The following is a 13435-nucleotide window of genomic DNA, read 5'->3' as shown; positions in this document are numbered from 1 at the left end:
GATTTAGACGGCCATGATATACTTGGCCGCTTAAAAACCAATGAAAGATAGTTTGTGAGTGATATATAACAAGGTACCACATGGCACCGATATTCATAATGAGTGCATTGATAGATCAAAATCCGAAAAAGTGACAAGTGTCAAGCAAGTGTACAAAATAATAGACACATAAACGAATACTATGAGAGGTCCATTCACGGAAATACAACACCTGGTGAGTTTAACTCGTGAAGAGAGGTATTTGTCTTGAACAATAAATAGAGAGGACTATGTGGAGAAGATATTCATCCCCTATCTAATTTACTTGTATCACTACTACAAAAAAAACATGTTAGATCGGACACAAATAGGATTTTACCTCGGTGATACAAACGAGGAAACGAAGAGCGTCATAAAAACTTGTTACTTTACCTCTCGGTTTTTGAATAACCGATGGGATAGTTTAAATGATCATTGATTCGATCCCCAATAAAAGTATTTTTTATATTTTCAAAACTAGCGTCACATACCTCTCGGTTTATGACCAAAATCGAGAGGAACATAATTTTTAAATACAAATTATATTATTTACACAAAATATTAAATTAAATTGTTTACATATTACATTATTTACACAAAATATTACATTGTTTATACATAATATTAAAGTAAAAATATATAACAAATAGTAAGAAGGTTCAAGCTAAGAAGGAATGGAAATCCAAAATAATGTTACTTCTCATAGAGTTTTCTCAAGAGAATATTGATATTTTTATAGTGGATGTTCCAAGTACATTACTGGAGAAAAGACATGTCTTAAGGAGTTGAAATCTTACTGCAATAGTTATGTCACTTTTGATGATGAATCAAAGAGAAGAATAAAGAGCATAAGTGAAGGAAGAAAAAGAAAAGAACTAATCAGAAGATAGGAAGATGGATAAATTGGTGAAGAAATGAGGAGAATGAAATGGAAGAGTATATCTAAGTTTTGGGTTTAATCTAAAACCATAAGAGAGACCCATAATTTGATTCTATGTTCCATGAAAGTGTCGGGAAAGAAATTAGTGTTTGTGACATAAAAAGTTAAGGATATGTCGTTATTGTCACAACTACCACCAGTTCTTCATCTCCTTCACAGTGGTTGGAAAATTTTACTACTTTTTTTTTCAAATATAAAATATGATATAACAAGTTGTAAGGCTCAAATAGTTTGGACTTTAGATTTAGATATTTGCTACTAGAGATTTTAACCTTAGATATGACACTCCACAATTATTCACAATACCTAAAATATCTTGTCAAATTTATATTAAAAAAGGACATAAAAAATTCGGTAGTACAAGTGTTAGGGACCAATTAGTACTACTTTTTATATCATTTTATTGGTCCCTTTTACCAAACGTTGATGTAATTACACACTTTTGTTCTTATTAATTTGTATAAATGCAATTAGATTTAATTTATTTTGTTTTGAATAGTTATTTCACAGATTTTTCAGTTTTGTAGAACTTTTAGATGAAAAAGCTTTTGGAATGCAACACCACATCTTGGATGAAGCTTGCAAAACAAGGAAGCTGGATAAGCATCAGTTCGCGCCGCGAAGGTTGCGAATCCAGCAAGCTGATTAAGGGCCAAAAGTGTTGTCTTTCAGGAAAAGTTGTTTGCCATTTTGGTGTCTGCCTTGGAATAGCTTTTCTGCTTTGGATGAGAATGACCAATTAAGGAAATGTCAACCCTTTTTGGTAGAAAAATTACATTATTCTAGGGCATTCATCCATTGATTACTACACACATTGATATTAAGAGATTTTTGTAAGAGAGAAAAACAGAGTTTTTCTTCTTTAAGCTTCTGCTTTGTAACAATGATGATGAGGAGCTAAACTCCCTTTTGTCAAGATTGGAGGTAGTAGCTATTTTCATATGTTTATGTATTCCATTTGATTTATATATATGATAAAGATTGTTGATGTATTGAATACTGTTTTTGCCCTAAGTTGAAAACCAGATTTGAGTAGTTGTCGAGAGAGATTATTTGAGTCTTGACATAAAACAGATTTTCAAGTAGTGAATAAGTTGTAGAGATAGATTTATTCATTACTCTTATTTGGTATTAAGCATTAAAGATTGCTATATTGATAGTTAGGTGGAGAGATTGTCTAAGGATCAATATAGTGATTATCACAATATCATTTAGACATAAATGACTTTGAGAGGATACTTGAACATCATCAATAATCTTGAATCTATTTATTTATCATAAGGAATCATAAGCATTTGAAATAGTGAACTCCAATCTTGCCAAGCCTTTACATTAGATTAAAACCATTTTACTGTTTTTAGTGACATCTACTCACAAGATAACTTTCCAACCAAAACAATCTTGTTACTTTCTAAACTTACAACATTTGGATTATAGAACGGCGGTAATATCAACCAATCTATGTGGATACGATATAAAAATATTTGCCGAAGATATACTTTTCAACAACAAGTAAAAATTCGATAGAAATTGAAAATTGTGGTAGTGTATTACAAATTCTAGTATGTATTTATATCAGTTTTTTTTTAAATTGATGCATGGTAAAAACTTGTCTAGTTCCTTAATAACACCATTGTGTATCGATTTTTGCAAAACATTGAAAATATGGTAGTGTAAAATCACCTATTTTTTAGAAAGCTCGTGCATTTACCAGACTTTTAGTAGGACTTCAAAAAATCTAGTACTGTAATTTTCAACAGTTGAGATTTAGCCGATATTATTCTACGATTGTGATTGCACCGACAGTTGTGTGTGGTTTAGAATGAATTCAAACTTGTATAAATAGGGATTATGTGTCATTAAAAAAACGTATTGTATAAATATACTTGATAGATATTTACGTTTTAGGTAGAAGTATTATCATGGGTACAAGGATTGACCGACTTTACGATATTATTTTAGTTATCATTCGCTTTGGTACAACAAATGAGATGTTTGGCAGTCGCGGAAAACTAATTCTTAATTGTAAGAGTAGAGGAACTTACTAAAACAAAGAGAAGACAGTGGTTACTTGTAGCAAAAGGTTCATATGTCCTTTTTAATTGAGATATGTGTCAAGTGGTTGTGGTTGGAATATAATGGATAGATGTAAATGGCTAACCAATTAGATGTTCAACAATTTTTGCATTCTTTTATAAACTTATGAAACTTGTGATTTTAATGTGATAATATGGAGTAAGAACACAAAATATTATAGATTAATTGAGTTGGGATAGATTTAAAACAAAATAAAATTTAAAAAGAATTGTATTAAAGCATCATTGACTCTCCTAACATATTCCATTGTCATAAGGACTTTATAAACTTTAGATCATTTCATTTAAGTCTTGGTCATTGGTGCTCTCAAAACATGTGACATTCACAACCATAAGCTAATTGAGGATTTAGACGGTCATGATATACTTGGCCGCTTAAAAACCAATGAAAGATAGTTTGTGAATAATATAATAAGGTACCACATGGCACCGATATTCATAATGGGTGCATTGATAAATCAAAATCCCAAAAAACTGACAAGTGTCAAGCAAGTGTACAAAACAATATACACATAAAAGAATACTATGAGAGGTCCATTCACGGAAATGCAACACCTGGTGAGTTTAACTCGTGAAGAGAGGTATTTGTGTTAGACAATAAATAGGGAGGACTCTATGGAGAACATATTCATCCCCTATCTAATTTAGTTGTATCACTACTACAAAAAACACATGTTACATCGGACTCAAATAGGATTTTACCTCGATGATACAAGCGAGGTAACGAAGGGCGTTATGAAAACTAGTGCACGTAAAAGGATTTTACCTCGGTGATACAAGCGAGGTAACAAAAGGATAGTTTAAATGGTCATTGGTTTGATCCCTAATAAAAACATTTTTTATATTTTCAAAACTAATGCCACATACCTCTCGACTTATGACCAAGTTCGAGGGAAAAATAATATTTAATACAAATTACATTGTTTATACAAAATATTAAATTAAATTGTTTACAAATTATTTGCATCGAATTTACAAAAAATGCTTTTAGAAAGCTCGTGCATTTACCAATTGTCGATGGATGGTAAGAACATCAATACACAATGATGTATTTACAAATTGTCGATGGATGGTAAGAACTTGTCTGTTTCTTAAATAACACCATTGTGTATCGAATTTTTTGCAAAACGTTGAAAAATATGGTAGTGTAAAATCATCGGTTTTTAGAAAGATCGTGAATTTATCGGACTTTTAGTAGAGCTTCAAAAAATCTAGTACTGTAATTTTCAACAGTTGAGATTTGGCCGACACTATTCTACGATTATGATTGCACTGACAATTATGTATGGTTTAGAATGAATCCAAACTTGTATAAATATAGATCATGTGTAGTTAAAGAAAGACGCCTTAGAATGCCTCACTATTCGTTTAAGGTAGTTGTGTACTTCAATGGGGTGTTGATTTTGGGCTCCAGGAGGACACCCATTATCTCGATATTCTAAGATCCAAATTAGATAATATGTTGCCTGCCACTGAGAACAAAAAGGTGCGTAATATTGAGTTTTGTTCACCATGGATTGATACAGATGGAAAGGTGAAATACAATTATATTGAGTTGAAGACGGATGGAGATTTGAAGGTTATGTGAATAACATATCATCATAGGCTAACAAATGGACCGATCGAGTTTGATGTGACAATTTTTAGGTCTGTTGACAACATAATCAAGATGTTAAAATGTCCAGAATTATCTAGCAGTGTCTAAGTTTTGCTATTTATTATTGTTTTGTTAAGTTATGTAATCGTCCATGTTAAGTTATATTAATCCACATGTGTTATGTTATGGTAATCCCACAATAATGAAAGCGACAAAATGTTATCTTATAAACTATATGATGCAGATGTCTGAGTATCAATAAAAATAATATAAAAATGTATGACTAATATACAAATAACACACAAATGCCTCACAATCCACTGAAGCAGTATCCTCCATAGGAGTCACCTCCATCTCAGTGTCATGGATCACCTATGTCTCAATCACCACCTGTATGTTATCCTGACCATCCACCTCCACCTCCACATCCTAACTCTCTATATCCCGACCCTCCACAACTTGGCCCTTCACAACCTAACCATCCATATCTTCAACCGCAGACTGAACACCATCAACAACCGCAACATCAGGCTCATCAACAAGATCTTTGGCCCATCCATCACATGTACCTCTTATACATCAGATACTACAGGGAAGACGAGCATGCTCAACCATCTGCCTCCTGTGAGAACCGATCGGGGCTACTCTCCCCACCCAAATATGTGAATCCTCGATGTCATTCGTCCCCACACAAGTCCTTGCCTGCAGCTCTGTCACTGTAAGATAATAGAATTGTTTGCTTTTCCCATTCATGTGAGTAGAATATATATATATATATATATATATATATATATATATATATATATATATATATATATATATATATATATATATATATATATATATATATATATATATATATATATATATATATATATATATATATATATATATATATATAAACTACCTAATCATGATACACAATAACTATAGGGATAAAATATTTTAATCATAGTAAACTAATTATGACTAACTATAACAATAATATTCTATTCTATCACACCCTCGCAGTCGAAGCGAAGGTTCACATATGCTTAAACTAGTCTGAAAATTATCAAAGAGAATGTAAGGAAGCCTTTTGGTGAAAATGTCTGCAATCTGATGTCGGGGTGGGGGAGGGGGCATGAAGAACATGTGCCTGACCACAAGCTACTTTTTCTTGAACAAAATGAATGTCCATCTAAATATGCTTGGTACGCTGATGTTGCATATGATTACCGGAGAGATAAATGACACTAACATTGTCACAATACACCAAAGTAGCATGAGGAATAGGAAAATGGAGCTCCATAAGAAGATTATGAATCCAACACGACTCATACACAATATTAGAAACACCTCCATATTCGGTTTCAACACTAGAACTAGAGAGAGTGGGTTGCCTTTTCGAAGACCAATAGATAAGGTTGTCACCTAGAAAGACACAATAGCCAAGTATGAAGCGTCTGGTATCTAGATATCCACCCAAATCAGTGTTAGTGTATCTGTATGAGATAAGCTATGTAATAAGGGATAGTGATAAATGTAATCCAAGATGTATTGTATTCTAAACATAACACATAATACGCTTGAGAGCAAGCATGTGTTCAGTGTGAGATGCATGCATGTGAAGACAAACTTGCTGAACTACATATGATATGTTAGGTCGAGTGAATGTTAGATATTATAAAACCCTTAAAAGACTCTGATGTAGAGATGGGTCCTTACAAGGCATGTCAGAGGAGGTGCTAAGTTTCTGCTTGGTGTCAACAAGAATGGCAGGTAGTTTGCAGGACGTCATGCCAACACATATTATGATCTCTGAGGCATAAGTTCTTTGGCTGAGAAAGATGCCACTAGGATGACGAGATACAACAATACCAAAAAAATAACTCAGGGGACCCAAAACCTTCATCACAAACTCAAATGCTAAGAGTGACATAATTGATTTGAGAAAGGCATGTGTAGAGGTGTTAAGTTTCTGCTTGTGTCAACAAGAATCACAAATATTTTACAGGACGTCATGCCAACACATATGATGATCTCCGAGGCATAAGTTCTTTGACTGAGAAAGATGCCACTAGGATGACGAGATACAAAAATACCAAAAAAATAACTCAGGGGACCCAAAACCTTCATCACAAACTCAAATGCTAAGAGTGACATAATTGATTTGAGAAGGGCATGTGAAGAGGTGATAAGGATGATTTCTTCTACATATAGAAGAATGTAGGCCATGTCGGAACGTTGTCGATATATGGAGAGGGAGTGGTCTGATATACTATGGTGGAAACCAATGATGGTTACATAATCAACAAAGCATTGGTATCATGCTTTGGGCATTTTCTTGAGGCCATAAAATGAATTCTTCAAAAGACAAACATAATTTGGATGATAAAGCTTGTGGGAACCCAATGAATGATGCATGTAAACAGTCTCATGGAGATCACCGTGTAAAAATGCATTATGTACATCCAGTTGATGAATGGGCCACAATTTTGATAGAGCAATGGTGAGAATATACTGATGGTATATGGATTCACTATGGGGCTGAAAGTTTCATCACAATTCACACCTACAACCTGTGACATGCCATCACCTACAAGACGAGCCTTATAACTCAAATGAGCCATCATAATTTTTTTATGCCTAAAAATCCACACAAATCGAATAAGATTACTATCACAAGGATGAGGAACTAAATCCCATGTCTTATTTCTAATAAGAGTATCAAATTCAGGTTGCATTGCAAATTCTCAATTTGGGTCGAATAAGGCTAGTTTGGAGTTTTTAGGAATGGGAGACATGGTTTGGTCAGATTGACAGGTTTATAGGGTAAATATCTTATGGGGTTTAACAATGTATTTCATGCTACGAGTGATGATGGTTCAAGTAGGTGGAGGTGGATGTGGTTGGGTTGTGGTGGTGATTGAGATGAGGTTGTAGTGTGCGATTTGATCAGGGAGTTATGAGATGGTGATTGTTTATTTTTGGGTGAGGGTGGTTGGTCAGTTATGGTTGCTGGTGTTGGTTGGGTATATGCAATAGGTAGTGATATTTGATTTTGCCATTGATACACCAGGTAAGGGTATAGGTCATTATTTAGGAAGTTATAAGAGCGAGAGGGAGGAAAGTGTATCTTGGTAAAGGGAAATTGAGTTTCATCAAAGATAACATGCCTTATAATTATCAATTTTATGTTTGACAAATCATAACACTTTCTATGATTCAACTGATAACCCAATAAGATACACATAGTAGAGCAAGGTTGTAACTTATGAATGTTAGAGGATGGGAATAAAGAATAACATAGGTAACCAAAAACTCGTAGATGTGTGTAGGTGGGATTTCGGTGATATAAGAGTTGTATCGGTGACTAATTTTTAAGTGTTTTATAGAGAAGAATGTTTAAAGATAAGTTGTCATGTGAAGGGCATGATGCCAAAACTATGTGGGAACGGAAGAATGAGCTAGCATAGTGTGTATCATATTATTAATGATTCTTATTTTGTGTTTCATTTTCCAATTTTGTGAGGATATGTGGGGAAAAGAGAGATGGAAAATAAGGCTATGATCAGTACAATATTTTCAAAATAGCTCATTATTATATTCACCGCCATTGTCACATTGAAAAGATTTTACATTTTGCAAAATTGTGTCTGAATAAGTTTTGTAATTGACTTGAGTGTTTTAAATACTTGATATTTTCTGCTAATAAAAAAGTAACCCCCTTTTACTAATTGGTCCATATCTTGTTGAGAAAATGAGTCGGACAAACCGACTCTCGAGTTAAATAAAAATAAAAATATTCAATTTATATAAATTTTACTGTTGGATTTTATTTTGAAATTTGTTTAATGTTATTGAATTTATTTTGTATTGGATGATATTTTATTTTATTTTAAATTTTTGTTGGAGGATATGTTTAATTTTAATTTTATTAATAATAATGTTGAATTTATTAATTATATTGATGTTTTAAATTAATCTCAATATATATATATATATATATATATATATATATATATATATATATATATATATATATATATATATATATATATATATATATATAGAGAGAGAGAGAGAGAGAGAGAGAGAGAGAGAGAGAGAGAGAGAGAGAGAGAGAGAGAGAGAGAGAGAGAGAGAGAGAGAGAGAGGTCCTCATAAATATGCCAAATGTGTAATTTTTTATTTGACACGTAAGATAATTCTTAAATTAATTATTTTTGTTTTTTATTTAAGGTAAACGCAGAAGGCATCAAAACCCTAATTATTTTTCCAATTACTTTGCCTCTTTCACCACAATATCATATTCTTCATCTTCTTCTTTGTTGTACTTTGTTTTATTCGTGTTCCTCAACTACAATTTGTTTACTAATAGTATGTCATTTTCATCAAGGCGAAGCAAATCAGTATCACATCATTCCCCAACTGTGACCAACCGTCCAATGAGAAGGTGTGAATGTTTGTTTTGGGAAAATGAGGAAACTTGCCATTTATTCATTTGGGATGATGATATTGCATAAGGAAATGATTATTATGAATGTGTAGATGAAGAGTGGAGCAAAAATGAGAGCAAGGTGAGGAAGATGCAAGTTGGTGAAACTTTGAAGGAGTTGTATGAATCTTCAATGAAGAAGAACAAGAGGTTGGAGATCAAGATTAAGTCAGAGGCATTTTGGGGAAAGTTGAAGTCAATTTATGTTGTATTTTCGTTTTTGATCAACATGTACTTGTTAATGAGGTGTAAATATTGAAATGATCTACTGTTGTTTTTCTAAGTTTGTAATGTTGTTTAATTGATTTTGTAATGTTCACTTGGTATGAACTATAATTTGGTGTAATTCATTTTGTAATGTTCACTTGGTATGGCCTATAATTTGGTGTAAATGATTTTGTAAGTTTCATTTTGTAATTTGGAATGACCTATAATTTGGTTCAGTTATGCATTGTACTATAATTTTGACATAATGTGACCTATAAATTTGACTTGGTATGACCTATAATTTTGACATAATGTGACCTATAATTTTGACATAATGTGATCTATAATTTCGACACAATGTGATCTATAATTTTGACATAGAAATGAAAACAGATTTCACCAAAGAGTTACATTACATATTTCGTACATTACATTAATTACATATCAAAATAGTTGTTGATCCATATCAAAATAGTAATTGATCCATCCATTATATTACAATACATATGACTTATCAAAATATTAATGTCTTTTTCAAAACAGAAAGATAAACAAAATGTAAATATCTAAGCATCAACTGCATCTTCACTGGGTTAGCCCTTTGCAAAATTTTGCCCAACCACTTGATATCCTACCACCACCAACAAATTCTTTTGTGGTTTCTTCTTCAGTTATCACCAAAGGCTCATCAGGTTTTTTACCAAGGCCAAGTACATCCTTTATTTTTAGTGTCCTCAACCTTTTACTCTGTCTTTTTGCAACTGTCACATCAATATTCATCTTGTACTTACTCTTGGTTTTAATATTCATTGGTTCAATGCAACTTGGCTTTGGTGAAGATAATCTCGGGGCTTTGAAAGTTTTGTTTTTTCAGGCTTTTGGTTGTTTACCAAAGAAAACCTTGACACCACTTAGCTTTGATTTAGTTGACTTGATAGGTAATCTATTAACACTCAAAGGCTGAATGTCCAAAACATCATCCCCTAATAATACAGTCAAAGTCTCAGCATCCCAAGCACATAACTTATCCAAAACTGAAGATTGTCTAGGTTGTTCCTTATTGGCAGTTGGCTCATTGACAATAGGTAAAAATTGGTAACAGTTGGCTCATTGACAATTGACACATTATGCCGCGGTGAAGAATCGGAGACCAAACTATTGATTAGACTTGACTCATGAATCAAAATATCACCACCGAACTTTAATTTATCCAAGGGAAGGGGAAAAGATTCAAAAATAAACCCAATGTGTATATGCAAAGCTAGAAGATTAAACTTAAGCTAAGCAAAAAGGGGGGGGGGGATTCTAAAGGTACGGGGGTGTGTTATGAAAAAGGAAGGTATTAGCACCCTAATCATCTGTAGTACTCCACATGAACCTTTTAAATATATATGTTTGGTTTAAAATTGTTTGCTATTTGATTTGGGAGATGAGAAAAAGAACATCTTTTTATTGTTTGATGATTTGGAAAGACATTGAGTTTTATGCCTACGTACCCGTGAAGGATCAAAACCTCGTAGTTCGGGTTCAAAAGTAAGAAGGGATTTGTTGGGGTTGATTTTATGAGAAAGAGACAAATTGTCATCTTAAGGAGAAAACTCACTTTTAAACCACCACAAACATGGTGGAAGATAGATCTTTTCATCAAATTGAAAGAAGAGCTCTCACTTGGATATAGAATCAACAAGTATGCCACATACCTCTTCCAAATGGAAAAGAATCAATATCAATCTCAACAATGTTATGGGGTAGGAGATTTAAATCTCAACTAGGGATGACTCATGTCTAATCCTTTTATGAAAAGGTTTTAAACATGGAAAATCCAAAGTGGCAAAAGGGTTTGAATTAAGTTTGTGTTTTTTTAGGTCTTATGAAAAGATTTTTGAATATGCTTAAGTGTTTTGAAGCATTTGATTAATAAATAAAAGGGAAAACAATGACCTAAGTCAAAGTTTATTATGAAAGTGGTTATAATAAGGAGAGATAGATAGAATCCTAAGGTTTACATTGAGGGGGACCTAAGATTGTATCTAGAAGTTTTTGGATTAAGGGGAAGCAAATTTGTATAGAATTGTAATACCCCAAATTTTATCCTTCATTTTTCCTGGAAGCATGGGATTATGTTTTACACTTCATTAGCATCATATTAGGTCATACTCATTGCATACTGCATTAGTGACATGGAGATCAGGTTTTGATCGATCACTCCTTAACAGAAGGAGCCCACACAAAGCAAGATTGAGAATTGGACTTCATTTTCTAATTATACAAGTCTCAAGGGTCTCAGGGGGGTCCAAGTATCTTATTATGGTCCTCAGTTCATCAGTGAAGGATTCAAAGCTATCAGAGTGTTCATCTGGATTTAATCAGAAATTAGGGTTTCATGGCTACCTGCAACAGGCAATGTTTGGTTGGAAGTAGAGGAGCTCATCCATGTCATGATTAGAGAGGCATCTTGGCCTAGGAAGATTCACAATTATCTCAGAAAGATCCATTGGCAATCAGTGCAATCAGTTCCTGGTCATTTTGCCCTAAAACTAGAGTTTGGTATAAATCAGTTTATTTCTGATTCTTTGGGTGAAACTCTTTTCCATGGCCCTCCATATGTCCACAAGGGTCTACATACAAAAAATCAGCTCTTTATTTGAGCCAGAGGTGCTTCAATTGGTCACTGGAATCGGGAATCAGACAGTTTGGGAAAAGTCAACTGTGGGGCCAAAAAAGTCAACTCCTGACTTTTTGAGAGTGGAATCTCAAAATACATGACTAGGGGAGCCTACATGTGAAATTTGATCAAGTTTGGATCATGGATTCATCATTTAATCAGGAATTGGAAAAGTTACTTAATTTGGAAATGGTTGACTTTCCATTTAGGGCAAGTTTTCATGATTGTTGCACTCACTTTAAGCCCATTTTCCATCAAGATAAAAGCTCTATTTGAAAATTTCTCCAACATGAAAGTTGTTACTCTTGTTCCAATCTTTCTAGAGATATAAAGTTTGCTCTATTTGGATTAGAATTGAGAAAGTTATGCTTAGTCAAAGTGAGACATTTTTTAGGACACTTAGAAAAATTTCTAAGTCCAAAATCTTCAAAATTTGTCAAGACTTCTTGGCCAGTGTTCTTGCACTTAAAGGCATTATTTGAAGATACTTTCTTCACAATAATTGTACCTTGACATGTCCTCTTTAACATCCTTTTGTAATCATCTCATTTGGATCCATGGTTTGAGAGATACATTCATTTAAAGTGGGCACCATGACTTGATTTTCTTGGCAGATTTTGGGCATGGCTGACCCAATAAGATTTTCTAAGCATGCTGCACAAACCAGTCACGTTTTTTTTTTTACCTTTTTTGGTCATGCATTGGACATCCATTCACTTAAGTTTGGCCCAAAATAATAACATTTTACACCTCACTTCACACTTTTATTCTTATAGATAAATCACTTATTAAAAAGCCCATGAGAACACCTAATCCACCCTATTTAAGAAGCTGAAACCCTAACCCTAAAGGAGCATTGGAATTTCGTGGAAAGGAGGCAAAGCTTCATCACATATCAGATTCCATTCCACTTCTATTTTCCATTAGGTAATCATCTCTTCCATGGCCATGTTTTGATATATCTACGCTTGCTTACCATGTTCATCACCATTAATCCTTCCATTTTCATATTTCCTTTTCTTATTTAAAATATTTTCTTCGTCCATAAAATTACCCAAAAAGATTTTTCACTTTTCTTAACGTTTTATTTAATTTTATATAATTTTTATTTTCGTATTTTTTTAATATTAATATTTTATTTTAATTATTTATTCTAAATGGTTTATTTTAACACACTTTTTTTATTGATTTTATTTTTATGACTTAAAATTATTTTTAGCATTTGATTTTTGAGATGAAGGTTGACCACTGTCTCGTGGTCAACCTGACCTTTTCTTGCAATTTTATTTCACATTTTCAATGTATTTTGGATTTATTTTTGACCTATTTTGGTTGCTTGACTTTTAATTTGACTTCTGTTTTATTTTAATTAATTCACGTACCAATTTTCGTTATTTTTAAAATCTTTTTGGGGGATGATGATGTCCTGGCC

The sequence above is a fragment of the Lathyrus oleraceus genome, chromosome 6, assembly GCF_024323335.1.
Source record: "Lathyrus oleraceus cultivar Zhongwan6 chromosome 6, CAAS_Psat_ZW6_1.0, whole genome shotgun sequence".
NCBI classification, from domain to species: domain Eukaryota; kingdom Viridiplantae; phylum Streptophyta; class Magnoliopsida; order Fabales; family Fabaceae; genus Lathyrus; species Lathyrus oleraceus.
This window is presented reverse-complemented; position numbering follows the sequence as displayed.